Source organism: Ooceraea biroi, chromosome 14 (assembly GCF_003672135.1).
Source record: "Ooceraea biroi isolate clonal line C1 chromosome 14, Obir_v5.4, whole genome shotgun sequence".
NCBI classification, from domain to species: domain Eukaryota; kingdom Metazoa; phylum Arthropoda; class Insecta; order Hymenoptera; family Formicidae; genus Ooceraea; species Ooceraea biroi.
In genome coordinates this window covers 3,596,884-3,613,584 of record NC_039519.1, presented here as the reverse complement: position 1 = coordinate 3,613,584, position 16,701 = coordinate 3,596,884, and the positions used below count along the sequence as shown (strand labels likewise).

The 16,701-nt window shown below is 38.3% G+C and overlaps 1 protein-coding gene across 1 annotated transcript in view; it reads right to left on the bottom strand.

Moving 5' to 3' along the window:
* Nucleotides 1-16,701, bottom strand: part of LOC105286700 (GTP-binding protein Di-Ras2) — a 67,673-nt gene that overhangs the window by 14,742 nt on the left and 36,230 nt on the right. The window lies entirely within an intron of this gene.

Here is a 16,701-nt window from a genome sequence, read left to right as displayed (position 1 = left end):
TTTTTCATTCGTATCTCGTAGACGTAATCTATCAGGAACATCGAGGATTTATCGAGCTTTTAATCGTAATGAGGAAATTTACATGTGTTATAAGAGAATGCTTGAAATAAAAAAGGCCGATGATTCATTTTAAGCGCACTTTGAGCGGAAATTAAACGTATCAATTTTCGCCGTATTTAACTTTCAATAACTGACGTAAACTATATATTAACATGCATAAATAATGCATTCATTCTGCACGTTTGCGTTTGCGTCGCTTTCGACGATTAAATGCGCTTAAATTTTCTAACGATATATCGATAATACCTGCATTAATATCGACATTAATTTTGTTAAAACAACTGTGTGACATTGATGATAGATGCGAAGAAGTCGTTTGGGGTTCACCAGCTCGTAAGCTATAGAAAAATACGTGTATATAAGTTTAATGTACCGTGAATGATGCCCGGATTAAGTCTGAGCACGCTGCTTCTCGAAAAGCCGGAGATCCAAAATCCTACGAGACACGGTATACAAGATGGTTGTCACGGGATAGGTTTGCGATTCGGCAGTGGTTACACGCGGCTTAGAGTATAAGGGCAGGTGACTGATGTCCGATTACCATACAACATATACCCAACATCACGAGTGAATGCGTATCTCCCATAATGTATTACATATCCTTTTATTACGTCGAAGCTCTGCGGGGAAAAAAAACTACGCAATAGCGTTACAGGTTTCTGACGCAAAAGCTGCTATTCCGTATGTATGTATTGCAACATGTAACAAAAAGCTTTGCCAAACATTGGCTTCACTGAAAGTCTGTACGGACATTTTTAGCAAAATTAAAATTATTAATTTTGCTAAATTAAAATTATTAATTCTTAATACAAATTCCTGCGTTTAAATTCCGCTACAAAAATCCACATGGACTTTTCGTTCAACGCAATATTTTCCTTATGGTATTGCTCGTCGTGTGCTTTTAATTAACGCGCTTTGAAAACCGTATATGTATTATACGGTCGAAATGAGAAACTGATATTTTGGCAACTTTGTTTTAGGCAAATACAAACGTATTGCACGCCTGTCCCCTCTCTCCTGTGTTCTCTCATAATTCATCATCCATCATTGATCATTGATTCAGGACTATTCTCGTGCACATTTATTCGCTAATGCGCACGGTATAGCAAGCTTTACTTATCCTTTAATGATCCTATAAGGGGCGTCGTGTGACATCCCGCGTGCATTAGGAACTTCGTTATCACGCCCTATCTCTTTAGCTTCTGGCGACCGACTTCCGCTAGCATCAGCACAACGATTTACATAATAATGCTCGAAAATTCCCGCACGGCTTTCCCGGACACGGCTGGTAAAATTGAAGTCGTTAATTCGCGGCCCGCGTACAAACAGATGGTGGGTGAACGATTCATCGTCTAATCACGTCACGTCTCTCGATACATGCTAATGCCTTTTCTTTTCTCCTCATAACAATATCTCTTCCCCCTATGATGGTATATTGTGGTATCTGGAAACATGGAGAAGTTTTCTCAGCGATTATCGCTGAAAGCAGTTACCTTTATTAATTTTTGCTTTTTTTAGGAAGGAAATTGTTTTAGCCATCTGTTGTATTTACATTGAAAATCGTCAAAGTTGGCTCTATTTATTTGTAAAGTATCGCCAGTGATATTCTACCTCAATTTTGCATATTTATTAGCTTTTCTGCTTTAATTTAATACATATACGTTTCGTTTTCATTCGATATTGTTTTACCGTTACATTCCAATTTCACAGTATCGACATTCGCGATCACTCGCACTTTGATGTTTTGATGGGCTTCGTGCTGTAACAAAATCCACTCTAGATTGATAAATGATGAAGTACAAGTGTCATTCCGAAATGAATCGATTTTAATTAATATTAACAAATTTCTTCTCTTTGAGAAATCAGATTACAACGGTACGCGATTATTGGATACATTTGGTTGAACAGAATGAAATGCCGTGTAACAGTAATAAAACACTATTGGCACTCGATTTTACAAGAACTTAGTCTGTATCTTTTGCTACTAACAATCACGTGAATCAGAATGGAATTATTGCAGCTAAATTTACCACGTTTGATGTCGGTTGGTGAGCATGAAATGTAATAAAGTTCATTCCGTTTTTACGCCTTTTTTTGCATATCGCCTTTGAGCAAAATTAACAAGAAATTGGTGCGAGAGAGAAAAAGCTGCGCATATTAATTTTTACACTCTTTAGTATAAAGAATGATAAAAGGGAAGCATCGATATCCATCTGCAAAATTAGTGTATCTTGTTTTCTTCTAGTATTTCGCTTTTATTTATACGGATGTGCTGTTATTTTTGCTCCGTTATGTAGAAATCGTGTGTTTGTTTCAGAAAAATTCATGCACGAGCTAGATTTGCGGTTTCTATGAAACAAACTCTCTTTCTCTCTCTCTTCCTCTCTTTCTACACATCTGCACAATATTTTTGAGAAATATTTTCCGATACTGCGTGATTGTTAAAGGTTTGAGTTACAATAAATCATAAAATTTTATTTCTAGTCTCTTGATTGTTAAGTTAAAAAATTGATATTGTTTTAGAGGACTACCATAGAATTCTCTTATCCATAAAAAAAATACCGAAAGATTTTAATTGACGTAAACTTTATCGAATAGTAATTTAACAAATGTTCAAAAATAGTTAGATCGCGGCACTGTTATGAATGGTCGCAACTTTTTTAATATTTCTTCTCTTGTATTTATTCAAGACAAACTTTGTGACTGACAGTACTCTCTGAGACACGTTCGAATAAATAAAGTAACTGCCGTGTTGAGATAAGAAACTCGTAACTCAAAGTTGGAAGTTACATCTTATCTTCACTGATCTTACGCTCCAATTACGAATCGAAATCAATTTAAATTTAAATAAGTAACTTGTCTTTCTCTACATGCCGCTCTTTTCCTGTCTCTCTTTGTCTTTCACCGTCTTAAAACGAACGAATACTCCTCGACGCATAATATTCTTTTTAAAAGAGAATAAGTTTCAAAATTAAATTTTTCTTAGGATTGATTACTTAAAAGATGAAATTAGCTAAAGCTTTCGATTAATGTATTTGATTTTGTTACATCCTTTTTTTCTCAGAAAGTGCCTTACCTTTTGTTACCACTTTGCAATTAGTAAAACGAGGCTCTGTATAATCTTAATGTATCAAGGGATATCAATCAACGTCGGTTTGCCGCAAGCGCGTGGCAAATTGTTACGTTAAATGGGCAGATGCAAATCGGGGTAGTTAGGCGACGACGACATTAACTGGACCGTGATCCCTTCGAGCGTTGACGGATATCAGTCGTCAGTCTATTAGATAATATTGCCCAGGTATACCCCTGTTACCCGTCCGAGTTTGGGAAATCATGTTGAACCGCGAGGTTGAACCACGTAGGCAGAATGTAAGCTCATTATCGGCGCTGACATATTTTCGCGGTTTGTGGCTTTGCTCTGCGGCTTGCGCCATTGGACTCGCTCGTATACGCGTATTCCGGAATTATGTATGTATAGGTGTGGTATGCAGCTGCACCGGTTACTCTCTCTCTCTCTCCCCCCCTCTCCCCCCCCTCTCTCTCTCTCTCTCCTCTTCTGCCTTTCCATCCCTCTCTTCCCCGACGTGGCGGGTGCAATTATGCGGTCTTCGGGTTTACGAATACGTTACAAACGCATTGCCGGAAGGCAGATGCGGATAATGCACGAGTCGGCAGGCTTATAAAGCACGAACAAGCTCGCAAAGCAGTTTCTTCGTCCTTTGAACTGCACTAGTTTCCCTCATCAATGTTTCGCTCAAAGCGATTTATATCAAGTACACATGTGGCTTCAAATGCACATCATACAGTTGCCGCAAAAGACAACACGCTGGTCCAGAGATCGACACGGCGGATTATATTTGACTTTCCTTCATATTTCACGTAATAAATATCCTTTTACGGAAAAAAGGATTTACTGAAGGAAGCTCAATCCGTGTGAAGTTTCGAGTGAGGGAAAGTCACCTTGTTAATATGATAAAGATAATATGATAAACACAGTTACGTGCATGTGAAACAATATGTTTACGCTTCAACAATGTAATTCCAGCAGCGCACAATCGAATCATCGCAAATTACCCTCGGTTGAATCGTCTCCACGATCGTTGTCTGTGCATGTCTAAAATGTATATCTGCTGGTTGCACTAGATTTCCGAGCTGTATGATATCTGTGGGCACAAACTATCTGATCGAGAGCAAGGATTTTAAAGTTAACGCGCGATATTTCCAAGTCAAATTAACTTGCCGGGATTTTGCATACTGCAAGAAGAGAAGGCAACGCTCGCAGTCACGTCAAATCGTTATATTTCACGGTACGCTTAGAGTAGCGCTATCGATCGCTCGGCTGCGCCGATTGTGCAACGTGGGAATTTCATTAAATCGATGCTGGAAAGGAGTGGTTATAAATATGTAAGTGGGTAAACCGCTGAATATATACAGTCTACGCTTTTAGCAGCGAGTACGTTGGCTTAGATTAGCTCGGGGTAGAAATATCCTTTCTTGTTATTTCTTTTACGATAGGCCAATCAGCCATGAATTTTCGTTTCCACGCGACGCTTGGAATATTAATAAAAATGCGTTAGAGTTTCCTGCATAATTTGTTACGAAAAAGTCAGAGATATGCAGTATTTCATAAATAACTAGCAATACAAGTCATCAATGTGGTAGTCTCTGGTCATATCAGTATCACGTCTTCATTGATTAAAATTAATTCTGTTCTATTAAATTAGATTAAAATTAATTAGTTCTGTTTTTAAAGTGCAAGTTTTTGCTAAAAACGTACTTTGAGCTTCTTTAATTCTATTTTCGCTTATTGCGAACAATTTCGCCACATGCCCATTCAGCTTCAAATCGACGATTTATCAGCTGGTAGAACGACGTGTAAGCATTCGTGACAAATCCGAATCTCGCGCCTGTAAATCCAGATGAAAGCGTGTGCGGACAGATTTTGCCTTTCGCGTGTATGTATGCCTGGCACAACCAATAAAATGCATTTATTCGATCAACTCAAGTACCCACCATTCGTAGTGCACCGTTTATTCATGCTTTCCACTCATCTCTCATCGTAAAACTTGACTTTTCCATCTCTCGGCTACAACGCTTAAAAACGTATCTTATCAATCACTTTGCATCGATGGCTCTTCTCTTCTCTCTCGTCTGGTTTTTTCATTTGATCAGCGGCAAACCGCATGTTCATATAGATAAACCTAAACCGCAGTGATCTGTTTATCCCCGCTGCTCGTATATGTGTCCGACATGCATTATGCATGTCGTTTTCGCTGTAGGATATTAGTCGCCATTAGAACAGGATACAAACGAGGCCCTCTGTCACCTATGTGTCTCTCACATGCCAATTTCCCAACGGGCAGTTCTATGAATATTTAGTGGTGTCGCGAACCTGCCATTCTTTCCTGTATTTCGCGAACTCTCGCGTCACATTTGAGCTTCCCTTCATTATATCGCAATTATGGCTCGGTGTATGTATTTCAGCGCACGCTATTTCGCCACTTAATGCTCGAGACTATTATTCCGGTTTATTAAAAGTCTGTTCATGCATAAATGCGCTCCACGAGCGTTCAAACGTTCATCGACAATTCTAACCGCGGCTTACAGTTAGATCTCGTTTTCCGATTAATTTAATCTTTCTTATGTTCATGGTGAAAATTGTTAAATGTAAATATGGATCTAATTGTAAGCGAAGAAGAAGGTGTCAATACGAATTGCAAATATTATCGTGAAAGAATTCGCGAAGATGTCAAGAGATGCTCGGGCATGCAACATAAAACTATAGATGCAAATAGATATCAGGTCTCATCGATACGATGGATAGCAAGCACTTTAGGAACAATCTATACAGGCTATGTGGAGCAGACGTATCGCGCTCGAATAAACTCGATCGAAGTACAAGCTGAGGCTTTGGAGCTTCCGTAAAAGTAAATTGGAGGATCGTTTAAAAGGTACGTGACTCCGTCGTTATTTCGTTTCCCGATTTTTCTGCTCCATGCGCCATTGTACCTTCAGCTCACCGAGAATTCGATTATGACATGTGCATGAGTGCATGTACGTAAATGTACCATGTTACAATTGCTACTTTCAACAATGCGTTATTACTTATTAGATACTGCACTATTATTATCAATTCTGTAGAAGGTAATTAGTGTTTTATTAATTATCGAGCAGGAGATGTATAATATGTTCGCATGATAGAGTTATACGGATCAATATTAATTCTAGTTAAATAGTATCGCAATTAACCAGCATGCATGACGGGCGGAATGAAGCGAAATTGAATTAGGGAGAAATTGACTATTCGCTATAACAGCAGCGAATGTGAAAACTAGTGATGGTTACTATTGTTCCTTAATATACGGTAGCACGCGCTGATTTAGATATATACTTTGTTCTTTTCTTTGGCGGAAATGACGTGATACAAGTTTTACGGATCGATTCGAGCATCCGCGCCGAAAGAATAATTTCGCCTTCCGACAATATTCTCAGCAGCAACGTTTCCGGTATTTCACCATAGCTTTCCGGTGTTTCTTTAAGCTAATGCAAGTCGCGGCGGACTTCTCTCGCGGAAAGAAGCTTACGTATTGAGAGAGGGACATGTGAATTATATAAATAAATCACAAGGCGAAATCAGATATATCATTGTATTGAATTGAACGGAAAATCGATGCAAAGTCCTAGCAAACTCCAAACGCAACACTCTGCATTAGGAATTAATACAAAGTTTTGCGTTAAAACCGAAAGGTCCGTGCGAGTTCTTGTTTTTTTTTAAACAGGATTTGGACGCAAAACTTTGTACTAATTCTTAATGCGGGATTTGGCTTTTGCTAATGTGGTCGACATGAACTTTCCGTTCGACTCAATACTTTGTGTCACGCGTACGAGAGGAATCTTGAGCTCAACTCAATAACGTTCGCCACCATCGGTGTCATCGATTACCATCGTGAGTGGCAACGATAGTACAGGAAAGTTTCAATGGGTCTTCCGAAATTCGATTCCTACGGTGCCGCGTGCGATTTCCTGTCGTCGTTCCGGCGACCTAATGGAGCCGTAAGCAAGAAGAGAGTAGTGATAGAAACGTTTCGGAAATTCGATCAGCCTAGAAAGGGGATCGCGTGCTTATCATTGGATTCAGCTTGACACGAGCTACGAACGAAGCGGTACGCGGTACTTCAGCGTGCTACACGTATACGCTCGACTTACCGATGCATGGATCTTTATGTAGGGAGGCTATATGTAGGCTCGTGTTAATCAAGGAAATTTCGTTTTTATTATAAAATTCACTTTGTGGAAACAAAATAGTGGGTGCTACTTTCGTTAGTGTCTCTTTTCCGCGATACTAACTCATGTTGATATGCATACTATAATTTTTCATAGTATTTCACCATACAGATGAACGGCTGTAGTCGTTGAAAGTATGATATTTTAATAGTTTGCATATTCTTTGCTGTCAAAAATGTAGATTTATCCGTCAAAGAGAGCCTGATATTAAGATCAAATTAAGATCGCAAAGATTATGCATGAGCTTTAATTTGCTAAATCTATCTTCTTAAATATTTGCTCTTCTTTTATCTTGATAAAGGTAAAATATTTTATAATAGGCCAATAAAAAGTTTCGTGCAACCCTGTATCAAGTTCGTGAGATCTGTGTTCTCGCAAATTTCACAACGCGATTCGGTCGTGGCAGTTATATGTACATTACGTGCGACAAAACCAGTGCCATGCGAAACGCTACGGGTGTAAAAAAGCCTCGCGTGCTTGTCGCGTATTTCCGCCGACCGGAATTTTGGCTGACAAGTGTTAATTAGAAGCGACACGTTGCACCTCTGAGGAACAAAGGCGCTATGAGAATCGTCAGCTTTCAACGGAGCGATTAATTGTACTGGCTTAACAAACGGGATAGCCTCTATATCACTTTCTGCCATTCTCTCTCTCTCTCTCTTTCTCTCTTTCTCTCTGTCTCTCTTTCTCGCTCTTTCTTTATGGTATGCCGAATCGAATGCATGTATATGCCGATACAATGAGCGGGAGTCTGGGGAATGGGATAGAAAAGGGGCGGGTTACGGATTCTCTAGCTTTAGCAGACGTGGCACTAATTAGTTTCGAACGCGATTGTAGAACGGGATATGTCAATAGGAGCCTGTTAGCGCGAGTTCTGGTTTATCCTCGGATGTCTGGACAAAAGTAACGATGGACTCTCGCCGAGTTGCGGTGTCGAATAGCGTAGTTGAGAAACGATCGGTTATTTGATTAGCTGGGAATCATCAATTGCGCCAGTCTCGGTTTCCGTGCCTTCTGACCCTTGCATCGTCGATATCCACGTGTACTCAGATAATACTCGGGCGAAAGCCATGAACTTGTTATTAATTAACAAGTTTAATTGAATGGAAAGACAACAGTAACAGCTGAACTAACAGTAAACCCTCTCAAAGTGCTGCTCGGAGATTCATCTATTTTGATCGCAAAACAATTTCAATAACGAAAATATAATATGTGCGAGAATACAATAAATAATTAATAGCTTTCCTTTCGTTAACAGCTTTACAAACTCGTGACTTGTGGTATTCCTCATTACACATTATAAATTACGTGTCAGCCTTCAAATAATATTCGGACATCTCTCCACTTGCTTTCCGTTCCTCTGCACTCAAAGGTCCTTTGAGGTACTGAAGAAACAATTGTAGCAATAGAGAAGAGCGGTCGTGGTGTGTTTTAGGTACGACAAGCGGAGCTTTGTGCTTGCTGCTGCAGGGATTTGTGCTATGTCGAGAGACAGAGAGAACTCTAACTTCACTTATATTTTAATGAATTATATTACCGAGTCGTCATTGTTATCCTGTTGTAATTATGATTATTCTATGGCGCATGATGTCTTGAATTCACAGTAAAACAAATGGACGCGACGTAGCGCGTGTGTCTGATTTCTTGTGTTCCAATAAAATTAATTTTAATTAATTTTTAATTAATTTTTAATTTCTTATTACACCGAGTATTTCTGGCTCATTGAAGATCCTTTTAATTATGATTTAAAAATTAAATTCAAGCACGCTACTCGTGCTTAATTCCGATAATAATACAATTCTCATTATTAAAGCTTAAAAGCATAGATATGTAACGAAGGGGAAAAAATGTTGTAAATCTCATTTTCCACATGTTAAATCTCAAACAATCTCGTAATAAGGATTTAATGTATGCTTGAATTCAAACTTATTAATGCGAAAAATTCAAAGACGCTATAAACGATGGCATTCCATAGTTTCATAAAATCGATAACAAATTCGTCAAAGCAACCATGGCCGAATGGACACTCGATACACCGGGAAACATCCTATGTATACGTACACCAAGCCGCCCTACTCAATTTTCTCGTTTCACATGGAAAATGCAGCGACCCAGCGAGCGAACGCGCGCGTTAAACGAAGCGATGTTTACTCACGAATAAATTCTGACGACAGAAAAAGCAATAAATAAATAGCCGAAGAAGTGGTGATTCGGCCAGGTGCAAGAATATCGAAAATGCTCTCGTCCGAGCAACCGTTCATTTGACCGTAATTAATTCGATACGAACGAGTTGCTGCTCTGACCCGTCCGCACTGGTTATAACAACGTAACGTTACGTATAAAAAAAAAGAAACAAATAATTGCTGACACGTGATATACCCACGCGAGAGTTGCTGTGTCTGTGATAAACGATATATTATAAAACACCGTGCTAATTGAGACAATACACCTCCTTCGAGAATTCTCCGGAGCTTTATCTCAGCATTTTCCCTCTATTTAATTAAAAGTATTTGAGTTTAATTAAAGCTTCAAAAAAGTAATGAGAAACAACGCGTAGAATAGATCTGAGCAGCATTTGTATAGCATATAGAATTGCAAAATGTCGCGCTGATTAAATGGCAAGTGTCCTCCATGAGTAAACTCAATCGGGGATATTTTCCAGCTGTTATTTTTGCTCGATTTAATTAGATTCATGTCTAATTAATAATGGCTGATTCGTAGCTTCCGCGAGTATCGTCACGTCTAATTTGGACAGTGCAAAGTGAACAGACTAATAAGTAATCTGCAACAGACCGATGGCATAATATTCCGGCGACATCAAACGAAGGGGGTTGAATGATGGTAACGTACTTAGTCGCGAAGATAGTTACGCGAGTTTCGAGCTCGAGCGTCAGAAGATCGCACCGCATCAACCGGCGAGCACTCGGTCATTGCCAAGCGTGAAATTATTCCCCATCACAAGGACTGTGCGACACGACTCGCCGTTTGTTACTCGTCGTGGTAAAGCTCACTGCAGATAAGCACATTAGCGCGATGTATTTCACACTGAATTGCCCAATTTACTTCATGTATCACGAGAGCGTCACAAGAATGACATGAGAAGTGTTATTACGTGAGTGGTATTTATAGGCTATTGTTCATGAGTTTTGCATGGACGATATTCCATTATTGTATATATATTTATAATTTATTTGTCTATAAGGCAATCTGTCTGTAAGATACGATGGAAAAATTAATAATGGAAAAATGTCTGGTAGGAAAAACGAATGATAATGAGAAAGACCATTTATCATCCGATAAATTGTCTTCTTTACAAATTTGTGATACTATAGAAGATAAATCGTTGCAACGCACCGCATCATGCACAAGTTAACGGTAAGAAATCAATAATTCTTTTCGCAATTAATTTGTGATTAATCTCAGAAAGTTTTAAAGATTGATGACTGAAGTGAAACCTATACAATTTTTAATTCTTTGTTTTATACCGCTTTGCTTAAGATTTTTCTTAAATTTAAGAAACAATAAGGACTTTTCTTAAATTTGATTTTATTAAAACTTCCAAAATAAGACATTAAAAGAATCAAGATTTTTTTCATCTGAAAAACATATTTATCTGGATTTTGCTTTGGTGGCAAAATTAGGTGCATAATTTTTGTCATCAATTCTAATTTGCTGAGCAATCGTAAGAACTCTTTTATGGAGAGAGATCTTCCCATGTTGCTTATATAATACTTTTAATACTCTCCACGTGCGAAGGGATGCTCTCTCTCACTTATTACATTGGTCAGCTCGTAAAAATCCCCACGAAGGGATGCATTTCCCGGCCATCAAATCGAAAGGATCGGACATGAACCACTGTGGTAATCACAAAGATTGACGTCATCTGCAAATCTCGTGAGCAATATGAAACGAAATGAAGCTGCGCTCCTGCGTCAGCCCCTTTCCGGCATCGTGAAACATTTTTAGAATATTTTTCAGCAAATTCCTCGTGGACTTACGCGCACAATATTTTTGCGTCATTTTGTCTTTATTTCGTCGGTAATTTCATCTATCGCGCTGTAGGGTAGCTAGGAGCAACGAGACGACGAGCGCGTCCGATGAAATTTTTGTTCGCGCACAAGAATGCATTGGCTGGCTATTTCTTTCTCACGTGACATCACATGTGCGTCCTAAATTACGTTAACCCCGTTTAAGTCTCGCGGGACTTGAATGTGTCCCGCGAAAACTATATTTCGAAAAATATATTTTTGTAATGTCAAGACGACATGCATTACTGTTATATGTGTCTTTTAGTTATACATATATTGTTTTTGATGAAGCGGGAATCAAATTCGTTGAAAGGAAGAATTTTTGTAACTCAGATTTAGTAGGTGACTCTTAATTTTACACTCTATATTTCTCTTATATTATTTTATTCTATTGCATACATTTAGAGCTCTAAATAAAAAATATGAAATTAAGAAGTTTGTGACACCTAAAAGCATTATATCACAATTAAAGAATATAAAGTTTTATGTACTTCAAAAAAGCGCACACCTTTTTAAAAGATTGTTCTGTGCGACGCAAAAGCATCGAAAATTAGAATCGGTAATATCGATCGTGCGCATATAAAAGTGGGTCGACAGGCAGTGAAAGGATTCTTTCAAATGCTTTCAAGTGTTCAGATGCACGCGAATATGATACTGGACGGTATTTAATGTATTTGTATGCAATATTGTCATGCAATATTTGTATCAAACAACAATTCGTCTGACAAAGCAGAACAATATTCTCTACCTAAATTTCAATTTCAAAGCGATTTTTTTAAACATAAATTTTCACATCAGATATTCCTTAAGTATTAAAAGTACATCATAAAAATATAAGGAAATCATATTCTTTGTGAATCGATTTAATCACATGGTACCATTGTGTTGACCGGAAAGTTCGTGTAGATATTTTTACCAAAATTCAAACGCAAACCTTTGCATTAATTCTTGATACAAAGTTGTGCGTTTGGCAGTCTCAAGTCAACCAAATATTTAATGGTACATAATACAAAACATCAACGATTGTGTACAATGTGCAAAAGGATTTAACTTAAGACGACATGAGAATTGACAAATAGGTTCCCGACTTTCCATCACGTCCATCACGTAATCGATCGCTCCTCTCTTTATAGAGGAGCTACGCTTATCTACTTTGTTCACCATGCTTCATCATCAATGGCACTTCGAGAGCTTGATAATTCTGTAGTTGACAGCCTCGTTTTTCTCAGCGATTTATTCAAACGCGCTTTGTTCTGGCATTACGTATTATCCGAATGCGCGGCGGGGTTACGTGAACGTTGCACAAGCACGTGCGCATTTCCGGATTGACCGGAAGATTAGCACTCGTAACTGTCTCCGAAGGCGCGCAGGCGGGGTGATGATAATAAGGTGAGGATAAAAACAATTCCATGCACATACACACATTGATACATATACACATTGCGACAATGCGATCGCTTAAACGCACTCGTTATTGCTTATCCAATATTGAGAGTGTCGGATGGAAAATTGTTTATCGTATTTTGCACGGGACTGGGCAATGCCCGAGGATAACAGGCATTGTGCTTCTGTTATCCTGCTAGAATATGTTTTGACGTGATGGAACGGAAATATGCGAAACGCACGCGATTTATGGAAAAGGCGGAACAACAAAAGTGTATTGTCTCGACGATAATAGCAAAGTATCGATATCGTGATTAACTTTTAAATCGAAACGCACATTGAGAAATGCATCATTTAATTAGAAATATATTTTTTGATTACTTAATAATTCGTGGAAAATTGGGTAGACGTATGTCTATTACATAGTTAATCGATTTTTCAGTTACACATATCAATTAAGTCTTAAAGCCAAGTACTAAAATTTATTAAAAACCGTTTGCAACTGGTTACATGTTATATCTTGTTACCTTATGTTATGCATTGTTTTTGAGTCCTCAATCAACATTCATTTGTTGGAGTGTGTTAGCATTTACAGCGCACAGATTGCTCTTTATCTCCTGAAATCCCCTTTCATGGAATTGAGTTTATGGTGAAGTATATAGTTGAAGCACACGCAAACTTCACTATTGACGTTCGGTTTGGATCAAATATATCGTATGAAATTTCTCTCGATAATACAATTTCGATATTGCGAGACCTAACGAGAACGTGGGCGCGTCCTTACTCTAGATGTAAAGACGAAATTCCGCTATTGCGCTGCTTTTGCACGGTGTAGAAATTGAGATGTACAACATCGTGCGAAGTTCGTGCGCCTCGCTTCGCTCGTTTTCGGAAGATCAACACGCGGCCAGATGCGCACGCGAAAATGTAAGTTTCAGGAAAGTCTACTAAGAGAGGAGAAGCAGAAATATATAAATGTTGACACTCTTAATTGCAATTGAAGACAACAGCTGGGCGTGTTGTTGGAAAGTGTCGTAATAAATTTCGCGGGACTTGTATGACTTGATTTACCGGCATATTTAATCAATTTTTCCTGTATTTGTGATCCGCAAATTAAAAGCATGATGTGCAATATGCAATATAAAATAATATGATTCCAAGTATCGTACAGTCATATATTTTAATTACGCACACACACGTCAGCTTTAATTTATTTTTTATTCTTTTTCTTCTAAGAAAGAAATATTAGTGTTTTATTAGTTACAATTTCTTCTGCGCTTTCTTCATCCTCTGCTGAATCGTTGAGTCTTATAAATAGCATTTTCCATGGTGCTATTATGGATAAGAGATCGTCTTGAGAGAAACAGCTTGGGACTTAGCAGATTAAGAACTCGCATCCAGGCACTAAGGCGCATTTGGTTCTTTCTTTCTTTATTTTCGAATGATCTTCTTTGAGCGAGATAAAAGGAAAATTTCGCGGAAATATAATGACGTTGCTACATATTTTTTTCATTTCTCTCTCTCTCTCTCGTACCATGTATTTATCGCAGGAATTGTTCCATTCACGCAGATATCTCCGTGTTAAACGCAAAACATCCTTTGGTCACGAAACATGACGGGCAACATTCCTCTCAGCAAAGAACTTTCCTCCGCTAAAATAGCGCGAAAAGGCGAGAGTGGAGTTGCAACAAGCGTAAACTGCAACGGAACTTTCGCGTTTCCTTCGCGTGTTTCTAACAGAATTTGCAATTATCCCCTTGCTATTGTTCCACTGCTTTCATTGTGGAGTTAATAATAGCAGTAACACAATAAAAAAACGCTATATTTTTGCGACGGCATTCACGACGACTTAGTCTTGACGCAATTAGCTCCCTGTCTTTTCTAGCGCCATCGAAAATCGATTACGTGTAACGTAAGGAAAATCAGTTTTAATTAAGAAACCTTAAGGGTAAGTCAAAGGAAATACACAGCAACGGCGTAAAATGCAAACGAGGCGAAACAAGGCCATAATCGAGCGCTTTGGATGCAAGTGCGTTGACAATCATGGATTAAATTTACATGCAAATTTATTCGCAAATTTGGCATAGACCACGCGTATTACCCAAGAAATTAAAGAGGAGGCGATAGTCCATTTTAAAAAATGGAAGGTTAAAAATAATCGACTTAAACGCGAATTAATGCGTACGAATGCATCACGTATTCGTACGAATGGATCTTACATTTCTATTTTCTCCTTTTATCTTTCTGCTTTTGATTTCTATAGAGACTTACTTTTATCGATCTGTACGGCAACATCGTACGTTCCTCACCACCTTGAACAATAATGATGTGTCTCCAGCTTCCAGAATTAGTCTTATTGAAAGATACGCACGCGTTCGCTTGCCTTCGCGAATCTCAATAACAATTCTGCTAGTCACGCAATTTTTCGTATCTTAATTTTTTCTGTTCTGTGCATCTATCGTCGCTTCTGTGTTCGAACATTGCGGCGTCATCGCTTCCAAGAGTCGTTGAGCGTCACAAACTCCCTTTTATCGAGCACGGCGCTCCGAGAGGACGCCCTTCCGTATCATTTCTTCCGTATTAATTGGTGGAAAGGCAGGCTTAATAAAGCGAAACACGGGGACGGTAGGCGTTTGCCGGTATTGGAACATCGCGTCTTTCGTCTCTCTTTCTTTCACTCTGTTTTTTTCTCTCTATTGCTCTCTTGCTTAGTTCAAACTTAATGATAGTCAAATATACTCTGCACAATACATTTTTATTTTTAATATTAATAACGTTTATATCTTCGCAATGATATTTCGATTATTACAGAGAATATTATTTTATTATTACTAGCAGAATACAAGGACACTTTTAGTGATTTATATAGACCAACACAGATACACGTAAAATATCTTTTTTAATCACTTCATGTGATCTATGAATGTTGTATACACGTATGTCGTATTTGAGAATGTCTTGGTCCTGGAAACATAATATAATTTACTTTGCTTCTCTTTATCCGCCTCTCTCTGGCTGGAAGCAAGTTCTAAGAAAGCCTAAGAGTCCATTTATAACTGTAAATTTCTCGGAGTGAATTCGTAGCATCGTTTCTACTCTGGCCGCCGATTTATACTCGCCACTTGAACGTTCCCGAGGATGCAACGTCGTTCTGTGCTCGCTTCGAGGACTCGTAAAGCTCATTCGCCGTCTTGTCGCGAAATGTCGAGCATTCTTCTCAAGCGCGTGGATCCTCGAAGATGGATCCTTGTTCCGCAAGGACCACCGGCTATCATTCGCCAGTTCCGACTGATCTCATTCATCTCGCATCGTTAGCAGTCAGGCATCGGAAACGAGATATCATTAAAAACAATGTATCAGGATTCGCCGTGTCAGAGTCGAGACAATAATTAATGAGTTCAGTGAGATGCATCTTGAGTAATATGCTTCTCCAGACGTCATAACGCGAGCGAATATATTCGATCTACTTTTTTTTCTTTTTTAAGAGGATCCTAGAATCGTCCATTTTATGATTTCTTTTCAAACACCTTTATGTTTATTGGAAATTTATAGAAATAGAAATCCTTTCCCAGGATTAACATGTGCATATGCAGATGAGATTTTATAGCAGGTATATTGCATAGTACATGTATCATGTCGTATACAATATACTATATAAATATATAATAAATATTCAAAGGCCAGCGTAAAACGGTTACAGAGAGATGAAAGAAAATGTTAGAAGCCTATGAAAGTTATATACGATATAGATACGAGGTTTTATAAAAACCTGTATCGACTACTGCGAAAAAACTTGTGACATTATACGTCTAGAAGAGCTAAATGAGCAACCGTATAATTATAATTTCTCATAAAGATTTGATGTAACGAAAGTATATATATTTTTGTGTCGTTTAATTGACACGAATATTGTACATTAAAACAAACGTGAACAATTAACGCGATC